This window comes from Pongo pygmaeus, chromosome 10 (genome assembly GCF_028885625.2).
Source record: "Pongo pygmaeus isolate AG05252 chromosome 10, NHGRI_mPonPyg2-v2.0_pri, whole genome shotgun sequence".
NCBI classification, from domain to species: Eukaryota; Metazoa; Chordata; class Mammalia; order Primates; family Hominidae; genus Pongo; species Pongo pygmaeus.
The window spans coordinates 122,688,078-122,706,973 of record NC_072383.2 but is presented as its reverse complement, the minus strand read 5'-3'; the positions used below and the strand labels follow the sequence as shown (position 1 = coordinate 122,706,973).

Below are 18,896 nucleotides of genomic sequence, written 5' to 3'. Positions count from 1 at the left end.
TACGATTTTCCCTGGCATCCCTTCTTGTTGGTGTGTACCAGGCCATGGGGCACAGGAGCAAGATGAAGGCACTTTGGAGCTACCAAGGGACTCTCTGAAACCCTGACAGTCTTTATATTCCCTTCTACGATGTGGGGCCTGATCTAGGACAGGGACAGTGTGGGAAGGAGCCACCATAAGGGACTGTTCAGTCTGAGAAAGATGACTGACCATAGATAACCTTGACCGTGTTATTCACCAAAGGAAGTATATTTCCAAAACAGCCCAACATGGGTTACATGAGGGCTGTGAGAAATGTAAGCTCCTCCAAAAGCGTGCAGCCCTCACTGTTTTCACAATTGTCCATAGTCAAGAGAGTCAGGAAAAAGTGAGAAAGAAAAGCAGGACTTCATACTCCAGTGAGAGCAATAAGCTTTGACTTCTGGACAGAATATACAGAGGTCAAGATGAATCAAGATTCCTCTTTATTGAGAAGAGATTGCATCCCAAAGATCAATATACTTTTCTGTGAGTGGTTAGTCTTGTCTCCTCAATTATACACAAGTGTTTATTGATTTACCTCACTATATCTCGATGCACACGTACAAGCACACACGTCATTCCAAACAGTATATTTAACTGGCAATATAGTGATTTAAAATTGTAGTTTTCAAATGTTATCAGACATATCAGGTGTCCTAATACATCAATTGATTTTACCATCATAATTTGAGCTTTAAGAACAAGTATTCAAAAAAAGACCCAATATTCAAAAAAAGACCCTGCAGCTCATGCGTGGGGATTGTCAGGTGATGAGATGTTTTTTCTATTTGAATTTTAATTTCTTTATTAGTTTTTAGGTAAATAAAAATTATTAACTAATTGCCTCACTATTCTGCTGTTACAAAGGGAATTAGGAACTTTAGAAAACAAAATTTACATTAAAAAATAATGCAATTGTTAGTTAAAATTGTCAGAAATGTGGCGTCTTAAAACATTATTCAGCTAATGGAAGTAGAGTGACTCTTGGTTGTCATAATGTGTAATATTGTCTGGAATTTTTAAAAAGCAATTTATAAAGATACTAGTTTCTTAAATTACAGCTCCCTGTAATTTGTATACTCAGGTTTAGATTCACCTACTCTGAAATCATGGTGTTAGGTAGTCATTGAGCTATTCTGTAAGGCAAGTGTCAAGAATTTAGGAAGTTCCATTTAATTTAGCCTTTGTGAAAAAATTCTACTTTTTGTATGAATTCTGTGCCTCACCCCCACTCCCAAATATTAGCTCCACAAAGGCAGAATTTTTATCTCTTTTATTTGTTGGTGTGTTCTGAGTGTCCTCCACAGTGTCTGGCTCAAAGCTGCTTAAAGATGCTTCCTTTATGGACAGAATGAACTGTAATAATTTATATCACCCCCCCATATAGAAGACATAACCTTCTCTTACACCCCCAAATTCACAAAAATAGATATGAAAGGATTTTCTTTAAAAGTACCAAGAACTTGAATAATTTATGTAGTCTTCTGTGTTATATTGGAATAGCCTCCTTGTTGTTAACACAGACACTTTTTTAAAAAAAGGATAAATAACTTTTCAGTTTGTACCTGTTATGTTTAAACTTTATTTTTAAACTGCTTTTATAACCTGAGCAATTGTTTTTATTTTGGAAAAGACCTTTTCCAAGTAGAAAACCATTTTAAGATTTACCAGCGCAACACTAATTACTTCAATTTCTGTAGTATATTTCTGCAAATTACAAAGTTCAAATTATGGCTCTTGTAAACAGGGTTTCCGGGTGACCATGGAACCTGTACTTTCATTTCTCCCAGCCTGGAAAGCTTTCTTAAAGTGCTAGTATATATAAAATATTAGGAGTTTTGACATGATTTCATATATTTATTGGGAGTCTTTAAAATTCTCTTAAGGTTTACATATTTAGTGAAGTCCTTAAAAACAAAGCTCTTTGCATTGAAGAAATATTAAAGCCTTTAAACATCAAAGTTTCCTGGAGATTTCCTGCCTGCATTAGATAGAGTACTCCTGTGGAAACTGCACACCTAGCTCAGCTGCGATGTGTCCACTTAATTTCTGTGGAAATATGCAGCTTTATAACCATAACACTGGAGTCCCCATTGCATTCCAGATTTATCTTGCACTCACCCTCTTCACTTCTCAGGTCACTTTAGCGTTCATACAAGAAAAGCAAAATCTCACATTATCAAGAAATGGGAAGAAAATTATTACATTCTTAGGCAATTTGGAGTTTATTTGCAATCCTTTTTCTTCCAAGCAAAAGAAAGCAAGGAAATGCTGATCCAGTGTTCCAGTCATTTTAGCTAAACAGGTAAAGTAGTCCCTTTCTGCACTCCTGCCTCGCTGAGCGTGTAAGATACAAGGAAGAAACTCACTCAGATAGGCTCCTATTGTCCCCTCACCTGCTGGTCGCCTTTTCCTCCGGGGTTAGCAGGTCTCTGGTACGGGAGGGATGCTGCGTGTGGTGAGAATTTGCCCTCCCAAAAGTGCCATACGCTATGTTTACTAGCCATCCCAGAAACCCAGAGAGAGCAGGATAAACCTCAAGTCCAAAGAGGAGAAAAGACCTACCTTAAATTAGATTGACCCTAACCCTGGGGGTTTCTCAACCAAAACTCTTTTGACCTTTGGGGCCAGATTATCCTTGTTATGGGGCTGTCCTGTGCATTGTGGTCTGTTTAGCAGCATCCCTGGCCCCTACCCACTAGATGGTAGTAGCACCCACCCACACACTCATGACAACCCAAAGCATCTCCAGACATTGCCAAATGCCCCCCGGGGGCACAGTTGTCCCAGCTGAGAACCACTGCTCCAACTTGATCAAACTCAAGATTCATCAGGAGGATGAGAACCCTGTGTTCTTCCATTAATTCCGACTGCTTACAGTTTGCCTCATATCAGAAAACTTACACGCTAATTCCATCTGTTCTTTAGATTTAAAAAAAAAAAAAACTATATCTTGCATCAGCCATAAAACAATGACTGTAGATTCTCTGAGGGAACAAAAAACCATATGTAGATGGTGTTCTCAGCAGGTTAGAGTCAGACTGCAGAAGCAGGCCAGCTCCTCTCCAAGACCCACATGAAGATTACTGTTGCCACTGCCAGATTATGTTATGTCTCAGCACAGAGTCGCCACCTTCCTCTCTCTACTCCCCATCCTGTTCCGCCTTCTGAATCGCAGCATCAATTGTTGACTTAAGCAGGCAAAAACTCAAACTACATTTGAATAAAGAATTTGTCAGTATCTGCATTTGTTTTAGTCTTCTGTATCAAGAGAGAAACCCCAAGCCCCTTATCCAGCTAACCAGTACATCTTAAGTGTTTGTCTTCAAAAAAGATATCACATGAAATTGTATTATTAATAAATTAGTAAATAAGGCAACCAATTTAAAAAGCAAACATTTAGAAGTTCAAAGCTATATTTGAAAGGATTCAGCAACAATCTCTAAAGCCCAGGCGTCTTAAAATACTTGTTTGGTAATAAAAACAAAACAGAATTGTACATTTTTACATGTTTCCGCACAGAATAGCAGAGTAAGCTTGTAGCTCTTTAAGAGAACTAGCTTTTTAACCCAGAATAGTATCTGTTTTTCTGCAGCTTTAGGAGAGAAGAAGCATTTTCTCTTTTTCTGATTTTTTTTTCCATAAGCAGCAGCATCAAGAATAAGCACTGGAATTATATTAGCATCTGGCACGAAAGAGTAGACCTGAGAAGCTTACAGCTTAAAATATGGGGAAAGAAAAGGGCAAAAGAGAATGTTTAGCAAATGGAATATTAGCCAAACGGTGTTCAGGCTGTGTGGGATATGCACTTTTATATTTTAGAGGGTTGCAGCATTTCGTCTTCATTTAGGGACAGTATATTATCTAGTTGAGAGCATAGGCTTTGGAGTCAGACTGGTTTGGGATGACCCCAGCTCTGCCTCTTACTAGGTGTGACTTTAAGGAAGTCATTTAACCCTCCAAGCTTATTTGCTAATGTGTGAAGTGAGGATAAGAATATCTGCTCCTTAGAGTGTTGATCAAGTACGTAGCATGGTACCTGGCACTGAGCCCTCAGTAAAAGGTGATTCCATGTTGATTCTTCTCCCCTGGAGCTAAAGGCTGTGTCGCTACCGCAGTTTCTGTCTGCTTCACCCTGCATCATGCCTGCCGGACTAAACTCTCTTAAGTGGCGATTTTGCCTCTATTGAGTAAAAACACAGCTTATCCCCACTGCTTATCTTTTCCATCTCGACTTTTCTGAGCAGCTTTTAATATACAACTTAAATCTGACACTAGCTTTTCTATCTAACCTTATTTTCCACCATTCCCCAGAATGTTCTTTCCATATCAGATAGTTTAATGGTCTCATGTTCCTTCTAAAACTTAATTCATATTTACTTCACCAGAAATGCTTCCTCCTGTCCCAACTCTGCCCATCCTTTGAGGCTCAGTTTAATTCCAACCTCTTCAGAGTAAAACCTTTGTCACTGCAGTCCTTATTCACTCATTTATTGGATACGTCCATGTGTCTGGCAACACATAGGTACCAGGAATGCTACAATAATTGAGGCCGGCCCCTGTCTTCCAGGGATTTACGCAGCCTGGTGCAGGAGAGACAGGTAGATAAGAGAGAGCTGCCAGTGCTATGATGGGCAGCCCTTCATCCTTTATGGACAGCCTTCCCCTGGCTCCTGTATTTGGTGTATGCCTCATGAGGATTTAATTATACATTGTTTTCTTTGTACTTTAGTGGCTGAGTCTCATATCCCCAAGTAAATTGTAAGCATAGGACTGAGTACACAGTGAGCACTTTAGAAACATAGGCTGGCTTGATCTTTCACCTCCAGATGCATATTTAAAAGGAGAATCGATTGCCTACCCTATTGTAAAGGCCTTGTAAACTTCAAAAAGCAAATTAAAAAACAAAATCAAAGATGACGTTAAGCTCTTGGGGATCCCCATAACATCCTGGTGATTAGAGTGGCTAGGTGACTAGGCTTTGGAATTCATGGGACAGTGCACTTTTAAATTTGGCAGTTCTAAAATGAAAATAAAGAATTGTCCTTTGAGTCTAATAAAGTTAGCTTAATGGAAAACTCACTGCATTGTCCTCGTTTTTCTCACTGTGTCACAGACCAAGAAAAGCGTCATCCAAGCTCATGACAGGCGTTTCCTGAATTTCTGAGCTGCTGAGTGCCACTGAGGAGCTCAGAAAGCATGATCTGAATCATGAGCTTACATGCGACACGGCCGCATCTCAGTTTCAATGCCATGTCACAGGCTCAGCATTGACAGTTCACATACTTGGTTCATAAGATAAATTTCCAGGTGTCAGTAAGCTGCACCAGAGAAGATACTGTATGTCACAAATTCCAGGAAGTCCTGAACAAGCCCACATTTTCCTTTCCACAGAAATGAAATGAACATTTTTAGGTGGCTTGATAATTTTTTACTCTTTTTATTTGCGAGCTTTCCCATTATGGCAATCAGAGAAATTTTTCTAAGCCCTCTCATGCTCACTAATACAAGATACAGCATAGTACCTAATGATGGGGTCGGGGAGAGTGCTGAGTGAGATCACCACTAATGTGCACCTTCTAGAAAGAAGCCTTTCTTAAAGGCCCAGCCCAGGTTTCTAGAGGCACCATTATTGTAGGTGGCAGGGAAATAGCAGGGAACAAGACAGAAAAGTCCTTGTTCTGGAGTTTACATGCTAATAAGGTAAGAAATAAATAAGCGACCTAACTTTAGATAGTGATAAATACTACGAAGACATAAAATGGCATAATGATGATGGCAGTTGAAAAAAATTGTTAAATTATTCCAGCAGTACAAAGTGAGCACTGGCCACAGCAGGTCCCATGACAGTTTATCTGGGAGCAAATGAACCCTGTTTGGATGACTCTCCATATTGAAGCAGTGATAGTAAACACATAGCTCTAGCCATGATTCTAAATGCTTTAGATCTGTGCTGCCCAACATGGTAGACACTAGCCTCATGGGGACAGTACATTTTAATTCAAACAAAAAACAAAAAATTTCTCAGACACATGAGCCACATTTCAAGTGTTCAATAGCTACATGTGGCCGCAACAGCTACAGAAGAGTGTGGTCACATCTCTGAGCCTCAGTTCTTTAAAAACGGCATAATCATACCTATCTTGCTGATTGTTTCAAGAATTAAGTGATCATCTATAAGCCTGGCACCTAAGGCCGCATGGGGTGGCTCACACCTGTAACCCCAGCACTTTGAGAGGCCGAGGCGGGCAGATCAGTTGAGTTCAGGAGTTTGAAACCAGCCTGGCCAACATGGTGAAACCTCGTCTCTACTAAAAATACAAAAATGAGCCGGGCGTGGTGGTGCGCACCGGTAGTCCCAGCTACTCAGGAGACTGAGGCAGGAGAATCGCTTAAACCCAGGAGGTGGAGGTTGCGATTGCACCACTGCACTCCAGTCTGGTCAACAAAGTGAGACTCCCATCTCAAAAAAAAAAAGAAAGCCTGGCAGCCAGACACTTGGCGTGGCTGCTTTATTGGACAACAGAGAATAGAATATTTACATCATCACAGAAAGTTCCATTGGACAGCATCTGTTTAGATAAACTCAATCTTCCCCCACATCCTAATGAGGTGTAGATACTGCTTTTCCATTTTGCAGATGAGGAAGTAAGGCACGGGAGTTACGTGTGACTTGCCCAAGGTTGCATCGTTAACGAAGGGCAGAACTAGAATGCAAACCGTGGTGGTCTGGATCCAGAGCCTGGGGGTTAATCCTACCCTGCTATGCCACTATAGCTCGCAGATCCAGTACAGCTCATCTGTGTGATCCACTTTCATCCAGAGTGCAACCGAGGGAGAGAACATTACCTCTTCAGAAAATCTTGTCATTGAATGCTTTTAAATTCAGCTAACATGAGTTTTGACCAGAGGATCAGGAAAAATGTAGGCCTGTCATAGGCACAATTTCCCCTTCCTTGAAAAGGGCAGAGGAAACTACAAAGCACCAAAAAAATACCAACTTTATGTATGATCTCAATAAGGCAGATTAAGCTCTCTACGCCTCAGTTCCCCTATCCTAGAGCAGTGTGAGGGTGTAATGAGGCAAGGCCTGGAAAGCCTCAGCGGGACCTGCCACGGTCAGTGACGCCAGGGAGGTCAGCAGCAGCATTACCACTGCACTCAAGCGGCCGCACTTGGGCCGAACGTTCCAGAATGCACAGGAAACAGCTGAACAGACCACTTATGTGAGGAGGCAGCTCGTCCTTCTCTCCCAGAGCTGCCACGAGAGCCTGTGGTTCCAAACAGCCTGAGTTTGGAATTGGGGAGCACTTCAGGAAGGCACGAGGCAGAGGAGGTGGCAGCCTTTGGAAAGAATCTGCATTTGGCTCATGCACTTAGGATTTGCAAGTTAAGTGTCTTCACTCGTCTGAGCCTCCATTCTTTAAAAAATGGGTTTAATTGGCCGGGCGTGGTGGCTCATGCCTGTAATCCCAGCACTTTGGGAGGCCGAGGCGGGAGGATCACCTGAGGTCGGGAGTTTGAAACCAGCCTGACCAACATGGAGAAACCCCGTCTCTACTAAAAATACAAAATTAGCAGGGCATGGTGTTGCATGTCTGTCATCCCAGCTACTCTGGAGGCTGAAGCAGGAGAATTGCTTGAACCCGAGAGGCAGAGGTTGTGGTGAGCTGAGATCATGCCATTGCACTCCAGCCTGGACAACAAGAGTGAAACTCTGTCTCTAAAATAAAATAAAATAAAATAAAAAATGAGTATAATCATACCTACCTTGCATGATTGTTTTAAGAATTAAGTAATAGGCTGAGAGTGGTGGTTCACATCTGTAATCCCAGCACTTTCGGAGGCCGAGGTGGGCAGATCACTTGAGGTCAGGAATTCGAGACCAGCCATGGCGAAACTCCGTCTCTACTAAAAATACAAAAATTAGCCAGGTGTGGTGGTGCATGCCTGTAATCCCAGCTACTCAGGGGGCTGAGGCACGAGAATCACTTGAACGTGGGAGGTGGAGGTTGCAGTGAGCCAAGATCACACCATTGCACTCCAGCCTGGGCGACAAAGCGAGACCCCCCCATCTCAAAAAAAAAAAAAAAAAAAAGAAAAGAATTAAGTGATCATCTGTAAGCCTGGTGCATAGAAATTTGGTAAATAATGGTCATACTTACTATTTTGATTAATGATTTTCAACTTCTCATTAACAAATGTCCTTGAGTATTTTCTTGCCCAGATGCCTTAGACCTAGGGACTGTGTTAGGACAGTTATCCTCAAACATGATTGCTGTTACCATCCTTTACAGTGCAGTGATCACACCCTTGAGAAGCCAGGCAGAGCCAACTGAAAGGCATCGTGGGGCATGCACATAGCAGCTGCTTGCGAAGATGGAAGCTGCCTCACACTCCCCCACAACCAGCAAGGGCAATGGCCGCCAGGTATGACCTCAGGTGACCATCCTGTCCATTCTGAAAACTGGGAAGTCAAACTCTCCAGGCTCCTGACTGGCCAGTAGGCTTCACCAGAGCTGGATCAACCAGAAGATGCTGAAACATCCAACCTAAGAATTTCGAACTTCAAATGGAAAATCTGGGCACTCTAAACCAAAATTGCTAAGTTCCAAAAATGTTGGATACATTGGGTGCTTATTTGTAAAAGTATCTAAATGAAAGTGGGCCCTTAAAGAGTGTGTCATGAACCAAGGATTATAATTAACCCCGTTGTGGGGGCACAAGGTCAAATATAAGAGGAAAAAACAGTCAGTTGTACAAATGGAAAAAGTGCAAATGAAAAGTGATGACCTTTAACAAGGCAAGGACAGTAAGCATAAGAAAATACTGGATTGCCTCTCATTCTCTGAAAAATCCTAATGAATATCAGATGTAGTGATTTTCTACCTTCCCCAATTTATTTCACTCTCCTGCCACAGCTGATATGTAATCTGTGAAATACAGTTGTCCTGCCCCTTATTTCACTTGTCATTATTTGTTTTCATTTATTTTGACTGGGTTAATGCACTAATGGCTCATTTATCTATGATGATCAAAATTTGGTTGCAAAGACAGCCCTAAAGTAACACCTATTTGCCTTGTACCGTTCTCTCACTCGTCTCTGGATGTTAGAATTGCTGGTGCATTTTAAACAACAGACATTCTTAATGGATAGCTGTTTTGTGGGAAGCTTTTCCCTTCCCCTGGAACTTAATGCATGATTTCCCGGAGAGCTGAAACATATGATTCTGGGAATTCTCTTGTTCCCTGACATAATAAAGAGTGATTGTGAGTGGGAAGAACTTTATGGGGGTCAGTCATAAATGCCGTCAGTAAGCGTGCCTCACCTATTCTACACAGCACAGGAAGTTTGCAGAAAGGACACTTGTAAAGAACTGAATAATCCATGCTGGAGCTCTCAGATCACTAGATGGAAAGTCAGAGGTCAAACACCCTTAAATGGACATGCTGAAGCCATCAAAAAACAAAAAACAAAACAAAAAATAACCTCTAGGAAATGATCTAGGAAAATGGTAAATGCCTTCTTAAAAATATAAGTTTATCTTTTAAAAATATTGGTACTTAAGCTGTGTTATTCCAAATAAATAAATGTTCAATAAAAACAAATATCTGATTATTGATCACCAGAAGGTATGTAAGTACTAAAATTAAATGCCTGGTCATGGTGACTTTATTTACTGAAGTGACTATTGTTGGACTATTTTAATAATTTCAAAGATCTCTAATGTCCTCCCTGTCTCAAGACATCGGAAGGAATCAGTGTGGGCCCCTTTCATAGACGGGCAAATCGGAGGAGTTGGCTTGCTTTTGCTTGATGGGTAGCTAAATTCTTACACCGTCCGAGATGACATGGCTGGGACTGGGCAGAGCTCTTTCTACCGCATCACAAGGATAATGTCTCTTTCCTCTATAAGTGGCAGTCATCTTCTCTGATGCCTGTTATAGCTAATGAAAGCATGAACTCTTTTACTTTTTGTAAGTAATAAAGGAAAAATATGGCTAAATTAAAGTGGATAGAGCCAGGTGAGGGGTCTGGCGTTTATAATCCCAGCTACATAGGAGGCTGAAGCAGGAGGATCACTTGAGGCCAGGAGTTTGAGTCAAGCCTGGGCAACATAGAGAAACCCTGTCCCCCCACCCACCAAAAAAAAAGGTGAATAGAGCTTCAGTTACTGAATACCTTTCTTTCCTTAAAACCTGTACTATAATTAGGCAGACCCACAAATGGATAAAAGAAGCCCTATCAGTTAAGTCAGGTGAATTGGTCCATCTGTTTGGCAAACCATAGAGATTGAGATTTTTAAAGCAAGGGAACACATCTTCTTGGCCTAGGAACTTGGTTTAGATTGTGATCATCAAGTGCTAAGATTAAGTAAGTATTTCCTATTTCATTAGGATGAATGATGATTTGGCATTTGGGATCACTGTATCTTTTAGTTATCAACTAGTAGACAATTAAGATTGGCAGTAATCTCAATCTGAGGTGGAAATGGAAAGACCAGTTGGATATGAACTGCTTACTTCCCCTTCCATTAAAGGAAAGTATCACTATGTAGAACTGTTTGTATGGTAACTTATGAGATATTTGTGTCCTTAAATTGTTGGCTCAGGATCATCTTGGTAAATGACAAGCTTGTTAGAAGTGCACCAGTGACATTTCTACTAAGTTGAAAATGATACTAGCTCTAGCTCTTGAAACAAGGCTATTTGGGTGATCCCCAGAGGGCAGTCATACTGGAGGCTGCTAAGAAAGGGCAGGAGGAGGATGCAGGGAGGGCAGGAAGGGCCTGAGCAGCACCTCCATGGCCCCACTGGTCACCTCCTCCCCCAGAAGCAACTTCTCCCTGAGCCTGTGTCTTTGGAATAGAAAGTGCAGAGTTGACACTGTATGGGCATCGCCCCTCCAGCTCTGAGGGTCCGGAGATGGAATGCTGGTGCTCCCTCCTCCTGGGGTGGGGTCTGCCACCCGCTGGCCTCCTGGCGGTTAGGAACCCAAACTTCCATGAGGCCCATGACACTCCCAGAAGGCACTACACGACACAGATGGTAGAGCACATGTATTTGCCTATCTTGGCCTGCACAGGCCACTTAAAAGACACCCGTGGGCAACCGGAAATACAGACTTGCTTTCTTCATGAGGCATTTTCACACAGAGAAGCCAAGCCCTCATCAGCGTACAGACCCATGGCATGGTTTTTAAATAGAAGCCAAATAGAAACTCTTAAAGTATGAGATAATCAGAGTGCAGAAACCCGGTTAATAAATCTATCATGTAGGCCTCCAGTGACTGCAGCCTTCCCAGACAGGCTGCGTGTACCCTCTTTCCATGTCTAATTGTCAGGCTCTCTAATCACATCCATTACGACTTTAATGTTAGGCTGCACGTTCTTTCAGAAAGAAATGGCTGTCAGTGTCTAAAGAATTGTCGATGAGCCTTAATAAAATAAAATACATATGAAGGATAATGTCAGAGAATGACAGGAATGTATAATGCATGGGGGGAGGCACCTAAGTTCTCATCATTGTCATTTTCTGCATATCTTTGGGACACTAAATTGTTACATTTGTAACAACTACCTTCCCCTTAATTATTCTTGGTGATGGTAAACCAATCACAATTTTAGCAATCCAAAATTACCCTGGAACAATATTATTAAAACATATGATACTACTTTTTTAGTGGATATTTAGTGATTATCTTTTTTAAGAGAAAACTTTATAATATTTTTTCTGACTATATGTTCATCGTTAAAGAAGCTTTAGATAGTACTAAAATAGAACTTTTAAAAGGTAAAAATCACCCAGAGTCCACCATCTAGAGACAAATGTTTGTTTGTTTGTTTGTTTGTTTGAGATGGAGTTTCCCTCTTGTTGCCCAGGCTGGAGTGCAGTGGCAAGATCTCAGCTCACTGCAACCTCCACCTCCTGGGTTCAAGCGATTCTCCTGCCTCAGTCTCCCTAGTAGCTAGGATTACAGGCGGAAGCCACGACGCCTGGCTAATTTTTGTTTTTGTTTTTGTTTTTGAGATGGAGTTTTGCTCTGTCGCCCAGGCTGGAGTGCAGTGGCATGATCTCAGCTCACTGCAACCTCCGCCTCTCAGGTTCAAGCAATTCTCCTGCCTCAGCCTCCCGAGTAGCTAGGACTACAGGCGTGTGCCACCACGCCCAGCTAATTTTTTGTATTTTTAGTACAGACAGAGTTTCACCATGTTAGCCAGGATGGTTTCCATCTCCTGACCTCGTGATCCACCAGCCTTGGCCTCCCAAAGTGCTGGGATTACAGGCATGAGCCACCATGCCCAGCTGAGACAAATGATTTTTAACACTTTGGTGTATATCCTTCTACACATATCAAAAATGTGATAATATACATACAATTTTTAACATACTGTTTACAAACTTAACCTATCATAGACATATTACCTTGTCAGTAAATATAGATCTACACTATTTTAAATTATTGCATACTTTAGATGTGCCATGCTAGCCCCTTATTGACAGACATTGAGATTATTTTGTGTGGTGATCATCTTGCAAAAAATGACTTTTTTTTTTTTTGGTTGCTACTGGAGTTTTCTTTCCTCTTCTAGCTTTTAGAGACGTGCCTATTAAAAGATGTCTGCTGCTTAGCCAGGAATAGGGGAACCCACAAAACCTCCCCATCCAAAGTTTCCGCATTTGGATAAGTCCAAATTTAGTTCAGTTACCACTTTATCACAATAAGCCAGACACACTGCAAAACGTTTTATAAAAAAATCTCATTTTACCCTCCCAGTCACTGTATCATGTAGGTTTGATTATTTCTCATGTTATAGAAGAGAAAGGTGAGGACTCAAGAGAGGTTGCAACTCGGATATGGCAGGGTCAGAATTGGAACCCAAGATTCTGACTCTTGTGCTAAGCTCTCAACCAGATTAAAAAAGCCTAATTCTTTAAGAATGACTAATCAACAAGATGTTTTATCTTTTTAAAACATAATTGCACCTTTGCCTTCTACTTTTTGCTTCCACTTTGTAATCGTGTTTACTCTTTTTACCAAAATATTCCTGGAGTCATTGTTGAGTACTTACCCTTCCTTGAAATGTTGTCCCTTTTTATTGCTACTTTAACTTTTAGAGATTTTCAGCTCACTTACTAATTGAATTTCTTAGATACATGTACAAGTAGGAATAATAGGGTCCTACCATGCAAAACAATTTATCCAGTTCATTGTGAATTCAGAGTAACATCAGTATTCATTTTCAGAGATGGTGAATGTCCTTTCTTAAAAGCAGGTATTTGGGATTGAGAGTTGATGGCCTAATTAGCCATGGACCATTTTTTAGCCTCGTGAAGTACTATAGATGGTTTCAAAGGGAGAAGCAGGCTTTCCTGTCCCTCAGGGCTCCTTGCTCTGCCTGCCTCTCTAGTTGCCTCCCCCAGTGGCTCTTCTCCAGTGAAAATGGAGGATAGAGGTCCCAGAAAATGCTTCTATTTGCTTTTATCCTTCCCTCTTTGGAAGTAATTGGAATTTCTTTGCTAGCTCATTTCCGTACTTAGATAATATTCAGGAAATGCCCTAGTTGGCTAAGTAAATAATCTTGAGGTATATTTATAGAAGTATTGACCAATGTTTACGTAAAAATAATATAGCTAACATTCATTGAGCACTACTCTATGCCAGGCCCGACCTGGTTGCTTTTAGCACTTAAAGCCACCCCATGAGTCAGACATCACAATGACTTAGGTGACAAGATAGGGTTCAGATACAGCCCCAAGCATGGTCTAATATCTCAAGAGTTTGTCCACTCCAGTCTCTTTTGTCCCATTGTGTTAAGCAGATCTTTGGGCCTTAGTTTCTTAATCTTGAAACAAAGGGGTGTTGGATGCCTGATGTTGAAGATTTCTTCTACCCTCAATGTTTTCTGACTCCATAAATCTACTTAGAAAACCACCTCCCTGCTAGGAATCATTTTATCTTCCTGTTACATTTAATCACTGCAATTGCTGCCTTTGTTCTCTGGCCAGCCTTCATTTTCTTGATGGCAATGCTTAAGCTACAGGACACCAGAGCGGTACAGAAAGTGCCCACAGAAAAGCCCCCAGAGGTCCTTGTGCACAAACATGGAGACACTGTGCCCTTTTAAGGGCCAGGCGGTGCTGCCTGGTCAGGGCCCTTCAAAAGCGCACAGAGAGGGCGGCAGGGCTCCCGTTGTTCATGGCAGGAGGAACCAAATGTGAATGGGCCATAACTTATTCATGACTAGAATCTAAAAGAGCTTGTTATAACTCATTCACAGCTACCACCTGAGTGCTAGTGTGCTATTTTTTTTAGATTCTAAAATTATTACCCTATTTCCACCGGCTTTGTGTTCAACTAAAAGATAAGTTATTCTTGATTGCTCAGAAACAATCTCCCATTTTTAAGTGGTGAGACCCTTTCCTACCCAAGATATTCCATGTCTTTTTGTCCAAGAAATTGGTCTCAGGAATACGTTAGAATATTGCTTCTGGAATGTTGAGAAATGATGGGGTGGGGTCATGTTCAGATTCGTGTTGCTGCGGTGCTTTTTGACGAACGCAGTGTAGTTCTGGTTTAGATCTCCACTCGGTGCTGTTATGAAGCGGTAGGAAATGATCTGCAGCAGGTATGTAATGTGTGAGTTCAGATGTGCGGGAAGAATGGAAGTTAATGAGGCAGGGGGCAGGGGATGGTTTGCCACGGCAGTTCTAGACAGAGGGAACAAGGTGTACAAAGGCCCTGTATTGGAGGGGTCTGGGCCACACCAGGGGCTAGGGGACACCAGTGTTGACGAGCACACCAGCCCCAAGGGGACCCAGGGGGATGCCGCTGGGGAGGGCAGGCTGACCAAGCAGGGCCTCTGGAGCAGTGGGGCTTGGTCCCAAGAAAGTCAGAGAGATGCAACGTGATCAGAAATGTGCTTGACCATGAAAACTTGTGCAAGGAGGGTGTGCACACAGGAGAGACACTAAAGGAAAAGGCATATTTTTAAAAGGGGGAAGATAAGTCTGGCCTTGGTTCCTCCCACGGGTAACATCAGAGCTGTTTTTGGCAGCCAAGTGCTGCTTTTTCCCAGGAATAGCCTATTGCTAACTCGGCCCCCAGAGGACTCCTATCAGCCTGGCCTTCCAGGGGAAGAGAGTGAGTCTGCCCCTGGCCCTGGGACCGAGCACCTGCCGGGATCCCAGGGATCAGGACACACATGCTACAGAGTGGAATACCTTGTGCTTTCTTCCTAAGCTAGCCTTGCTGCTTTGTTAAGGTACTAGCCTGGCCCAGAAAGCCCCACCCTCACCCAGCTTCCTAGGAACCTTTGCTGGTATTACGAGCAAGAGTCATTAGTGAGTCTTTTTGCCGTATTGGGTGGTCGGCAGTGCCTTTACAGCTGTGTGATTTTCTAATGTGGACCCTCGAGAGCCAGTGGATCCAGCCTCCATGCGAGCCATGCTGTTCTGATGGCCTGGCCCTGTGCTCTGGACTCTGGAGGAACGCTGCCTTCCCTTCTGGGCCAAAAGGCTACTTCCCTGGGCTGTGTTTGCTTTTCCTCTGCAGTTTCAAAGTATTAGAGACTTGATGTGCACAACTTGGAAAACATCTGAATTTCTGCATGAAATTAAATCTGCCCCAGACCTCAGGATTGTCACCACATCACCTGCAGGCTAGGAGAAGCGGCAAGGCTTAGATGCATTTATTGGTTTATGTTCTCTCTTTTCATGGGATAGTGTCCTCTTTTCCCCAGAGGCGGGTTGCAAGGGCAAATGATGTAAGTAACATGAAAGAACATTGTGCTTGGGCAAGTCAGGTGGTCCATGGATAGAATTATGTCGTCATGTTACATTAGTGCCCTGAGAGGAAGGGACAGCACTTTGGAATGAAGATGGAATTCGGCTTGAGCTGTTGATAGGGCCCCTTGTGTTCACGCTGCTGGAGAGCGTACTCGGCGAGGCCGGTCCTTCCTCAGACACAGTGACACTAGGAAATGACAGCAGTGCGCTTCCTCACCCAGGAAGCTGTCTTGCCACGTCTTCAGAGCCTATCTCTATAGGATTTGGAATGAAAAGCCTTTTTCGAGTATTAACTTTCTGAACATGTAGAGTGAACAGTAAATTAATTTAGTACCTAGTGGATTTGCCATAGGAAAAAATGTACGTGTGGCTTAACCTTTGAGCCCTGATGAAGGTAACCTATTCCTCAGGACTTTGACCCTCGAGGTACCCATTTGCATTGCTTCTGCTGGCGTTCTGTGGGGAGAAAAACTAGCAGAGCTGTGCAGTCACCTGGGTGGGGCTGGCCCTCTGGCGGCCGTGACCAGGCCCTGAAGTGATAGTCAGTTGGAGCCCCATTATCTGCAGCTGTGGGCAGCATCTCCAAGGAGGGAAGAGGACCAATGTCCTGGCCTTGCCGCCTTTGGTTGAGCAAATAACCGTAAGATTGCGGATGGCTCCCAGCAACGCTTAGGAACAAAATTGGATTTGCCTCAGGACGGACCGCTGCAGTACAAAAAGAGCACACAATTTGTAGCGTATGCCCTTTTGACACAGAAAGTGCAAGCGTTTTGCCAAATGGGCTGGATGAGCTGCCCTCCATTCCTGGCTGACACACAGCTAAGATGGGGTGAGTGCCCTTACTCAGCAGGCGGCCTTATTCATCTGCAGCAGACGCCCTGCCTTTCTCCTTTCATCTGCCATGCTGACCCTTTTAGGGATCTGTCATGAATGCTCCTTCATGTTTCTAAAGCGTCTCTGATACTGAATTAAGCCTCTTGGGACCAACTCCATTTCTCCCTCTGAATTATGTGCATCTCCCGGCTGGGTCTCCTTAGCCTAAACAGGATGCCTCGGTGGCTTCAGTCATGTCACAGTACTGGAAGCATGACATCATCACAATGATTACCTCTCTTCAGTAGTGAAGGATCGCAATGGAAAACACCACTGTCTTTTCAGCCGTGAAAACTCTTTTGCCCTCAGAAAGCCAGTGATATTGTTATTCTTTTGAGCTGATGAGAAAATAATTGAGTAATCTGGATGCCATTTGGAGATGTGCTTTGTTTCCCTGGCCCCAAGTGGACCTGCCTCATTCAGGACTATCCTAACAGCTGTAGAATGCCCTACACAGATGGCATCTCCACGTCAGGGCCTTTTAAGTCAGCACAGAGTGTGGAAGAAGGGGAGAGCGACAGTCAGTGAAATGCCCCAGGCCAGAAGACCCTTGTCCCCCACTGTGAGAGCTCCGAGTGGCTCACCAGCCCTCACTGTCGAGCTCTGCACGTTACGTGATCGCACTCTCCCTGCTCACCTGCCATTTCTTCTCCAGGCTGTCTGCCCATCATAATGGGACGCTTTAAGGACACTTTTGTATTTCTGCAGTTAACAGAGTGGATTAATGAAACACAGCGTTGTTATAATTCAGAGTTGCTAATTGACCAAGGCAGTTCGAGTATGAATACTTACTAAATCATATTTAAATTTGTTACAAATGAAATGTAATACCACACTATGATAGAGATGGCTGCTGATAACATTTGTACTGCATTCCCCTCTGCCCCCCGTGGGAGAGCGTAGAAGAAAATACTGACATCTACATATAGGCACATCCCATTTTGTGCCATCATGGCGGGTGAGGTGGTCGTGTCATTTCGGGATGTTTTAGTATAGCCTGTTTTCTTTGAGCAAGGTGTGCCTGTAAAGGAAGCACCTAAACAAGAAGCCCATGGAAACAAAGGCTTTTCAACCCTGAAGCCCTTACATTCCCCTGGCACCACAGCTGTACTCAACAGACTGGCACCAGGCCCATTCGTGGGCCTCCAGGGTGCCAGGCACTGTGCTAGGGCTTAGGGTGCAGCAGTGAACAGCCTGGAGTCTGTGCGAGGAGGCGGGGAATAGACCCACACTTACAGACCCTCACAGAGACACAAAGACTAGAACTGGGGACAGGGTGGTAATGCACCCGAGTCTGGGGGCCAGGGCTTCCGGGAGGAAGTAAACTTGTACTGAGACCTAAAGGATAAGTAGACAGTGGAGACCCAGGAGAGGTGGGCGGGAGAGAGGCCTGAGAAGAGTGTTCTGGGCAGAGGAGGAGCCATAAGAGGGCACCGCGGTGGGAGAAGCGTAGCCCGGCAGGGCACCTGGAGGAAAGCTCGTGCCACCAGGAGTGCTAGGGGTAGAAGAAGGGCCAGCGAGGGTGGTGGGGCCAGTTGCAGGGCCAGGCAGACCAGTCCGCTTCTCAGAGCAGTGGGAACCATTGGAGGTTTTTAAGTAGTCTCAATTTAAAAACAAAATCACTCTGCTGCCACGTGGAGAGCAGAATGGAGCAGGCAGGAGAGGACAGGGAGGCTTTCTGGCAGGAATTCGGGTGAGGGTGAAGACGGCCTCAGCAGCGGAAATGGGGAGAGTTGAACGGATCTGAGAACTGCTTTCAAAGCAGGATGCCAGCAAGATCATCATGGACTGGAAATGGATGGCGGGGGATGCCAGCGTCAAGGCCACCCCCAGGTTGTGCAGCTGGGGACAGTGCTTGTGAGGGGTAGGACACTAGGCCTAGGGCAGCTCTCCTGAGTCATCCAAGACCCACTAAATTCTGGATCACATTTAAATGGTTCTTTCTCTTTGACAGCAAGCCACTAACATATGGGCTCTGCTTCTTCCATCAGCCAACAGAATCCTGGATTTGAGTCTGTCCTTTGAAAGCACCTCTGCTAGAGTTCCCACTTCCAAACCCCTTTCAGCTCTCCGGGATTCAGCCTCCAGGTGAGGTGCTGGAATTGATGCCAGAGTGAACGACTCCGGATTGCTGAGTCGAAGGAAAACGTAGGCACCGCTACTGACAGCTCTCAGGCGCTCCTGGGATTTTCCTTCCTTTGACGCTGAGGCTG

The 18,896-nt window shown here is 43.7% G+C and overlaps 1 protein-coding gene across 4 annotated transcripts in view; it reads left to right on the top strand.

The window, feature by feature from the left end:
- Positions 1–18,896, top strand: part of CCDC92 (coiled-coil domain containing 92) — a 34,985-nt gene that overhangs the window by 6,838 nt on the left and 9,251 nt on the right. The window contains exon 2 of one of the 4 annotated variants that reach the window (XM_054443991.2): positions 8,319–8,451. The exons of 2 other annotated variants lie outside the window; for them this stretch is intronic. The gene's annotated coding sequence lies outside the window, so the exon portion shown is untranslated. Of the gene's footprint in view, positions 1–8,318; positions 8,452–18,674; positions 18,772–18,896 lie in introns of all 4 variants that reach the window. One more of the 4 variants, XM_054443990.2, reaches the window with a different exon arrangement.